This window comes from Tasmannia lanceolata, unplaced genomic scaffold (genome assembly GCF_043159265.1).
Source record: "Tasmannia lanceolata isolate RefF3 unplaced genomic scaffold, GAP_Taslan_0.1 ptg000024l, whole genome shotgun sequence".
NCBI lineage: Eukaryota > Viridiplantae > Streptophyta > Magnoliopsida > Canellales > Winteraceae > Tasmannia > Tasmannia lanceolata.
Window position 1 is genome coordinate 7,884,056 of NW_027518701.1, and position 2,773 is coordinate 7,886,828.

Consider the following 2,773-nt stretch of genomic DNA (forward strand, 5'->3'; position numbering starts at 1 on the left):
AATTGATCTAAAGTGTCTTTGTCCTCATTTCGTAATATGTGTATCTTCCTTTCCTCAGCAGATTATTTTTTTTAATTCTTTGGCTATTTGCGAGTGATTTGAATAGGAGACAATTGAAAAAAGAACAAATGAGAAAAAAACAGAATGAATTTCTTAAAAGTCTGAAGTGGTGGATGTTGTAGGGAATTTTGTAATTCTCTCACCGTTGCCTTATGTCTTCAGAGGAGGCTTAAATTTGAGTCACTTGTGCTTGAGGTTAAAAGTTGTGAAAGAAAAAAGAGGCATGAAACGATTAGCATGAGGGAGGGATATTCTCTTTATATGTATATATGTCTTGATCCTTTTTGGGTGTTCTATAAGTGTACAATAAAAAAAACGTGTTATTAAGAGATTGCCATTTATTTTCTATTTTATTATAACCTTATTAATTTTTGAAGAATTAAGAAGATTTTTTCTGTTTCTTTTATTGTGTTTTATGCGCAAGAAACCCTTGTAGAGTGATTATACAAGTAATGTTGTGTGTTACTCTTTTTTACTTAGTATATGCTTATTTTTCTATTTGATTTAGTGCAACTTATGGCCCCATTTGGTCCGCCAAAATTCCAAGGGTTTTGCTAAATCGTGTCGAAAGTGGTTAGAATTGTCCAAGATTAGGATTTCTACAAGTTCTCAACATGACTCTGAGCGATAGGACAGGACTTAAGGTGAAAAATGACCAATGGAAAAAAGAGAGAATCTGTTCTTTACTCGTGCAAAGGAACAGAGCAACAGGAACAAATAGGAATGATGTAGAGTATGTTTTGGGAAATGATAAATGCGCCCATTTTCATCACATGGGACACCCAGCAGCAGTGTATCAATGACTGCAGAGGGGCTGATGTACTTCATGTCAGAAGGATTTAACGGATTTGATTGGCATGTAAAGGTTTTGATTAGCGGGCTAATAAGGCATTTTATTCTATGGGAAAGGTAGGAGGTTGTCATGATCATAAAGCTGATTGTTTAAAGACAATAGTTAGCAAAATAGCATTTTAAACAGCATTTTTTTTTCATTTTATTAGTGTGCCGTTTAATACTCCATTTAAAACTTTTACTGTGAAAAAAAATAGTTTTTGTGTGGAAAGCATTTAAAACACATTTTAGATATTAAATGAGTTTTTATTGGCCAATTTCCCAACTTTACCCCAACTATATTTTTTAAATGACCAATTTTAGACACATTTTTTTTTGTGTTTCCTTTTTTTTTTACTACATTCTTAACCAATACCGTATTAGACTTGAATTTTTCCAGTCCCGTTTTTTGAATCACATTTTGCTAGCTGTGGTAAAGACCACTGACGGTCATTACCTTGATAAAGGTAGACTTTTTACAATAATTTGACACGCCCGAGCATGCAACTTTGAACAATCCGTGGATATTTATGCCAAAGATACATGGATGAATAAGATTGTTTGATTAGGTCCTTATAAGTTAGGATCACATAGTACCATGCTCATGAAAATTTAGAATTGAAGTTGTCCTAAATTTGGGACAAGGATATCAAGGTAGAAGTGGATATGGATGATGATGAAATTTTATATGCATAAATTTCTAGACTTTGTGGTTGGAATAATATGTTCCTGCTCCAAATAGATTGTATCATTGAAGGATTCCCATATTACTTTTAAAATCTTTTTCACGCATTGATTACAATTATATATATATATATATATATATATATATATATATATTGTTTTTGCATTATACATTTTCGCTTAATTCTATGTTTCCAACTATAATTTCCCAATACTATCCTGATAAAAGGTCTAATTTGAAAATGAAAATATTAACAAGTATCAAGTAGGTAAATTGCTAATAGCAATATTTGGTACACCGAATTATGGTTATGGGGTTGGTATACCTAAAAGGACTAAGTTAATAACTAAAAATTCAACTCAGACTTTAGGAGGACTTCAGTTTGTGTTCACAAGAAATCAGTTGGAGTTTTTTGAGTTTGAAAAGCTTGTACACTCAGATTTTTCTAGTTTTTTCAAGTGCTTGTCAAGCTTTATTGTTCTAAAATAGAATACTTGAGTTACTCTTTTGTCATGATAAGAGAGTCTTTATCAAGCTGAGTAAACTCAGTATATTAAAGTACTTGATAGATTCTTAGAACGCTTATATAAAGTAGACACGAAAATAAATGCCTGCATTAGATGTACACACGTATACACATACTCATAGTTGCCGGAAACTCCTTGGGCGGGTGGGAAACCCATTTCCCGTAAAATGTGGTAAACGTGTTTCCGAAACGTTTCCGAAACATGATAAAAAAGTTGAAGAAATGTTTTCGAAACGCATGGCAAACATATGAGAAACTTATGTAAATCATGCGTGAAATGCATGATAACGTATGCAACACTTGTAGAAAACACATGCGAAACCGGTAGGGACATGTGTGGAACTTACGAAAATCATTTTGGAAAAAATACATCAAAATTGTGGAATAAAAAAAAGAGAAAAGAAACAATAGCATATATTGTAATATAAATGAAAATAAGAAAAATTCAAATAGAAATTTAAAATTAACAAAATTTAAATCTACAAAACCACGCATTTTATATTTTCCTTGTGTTTTGTGTGTTTTTTCTATTGTTTCTAAAACGCTTCTAATGCGTTTCCTAAGACGTTTCTCATAAGATTTTCTCGTTTTCTCGTTTCTCATTTCCCCTCTTTTTTTTCCACGTGTTTTATGTTTCGTTTCCCTAATTTGTTTCCCACCCTGGTAACTAT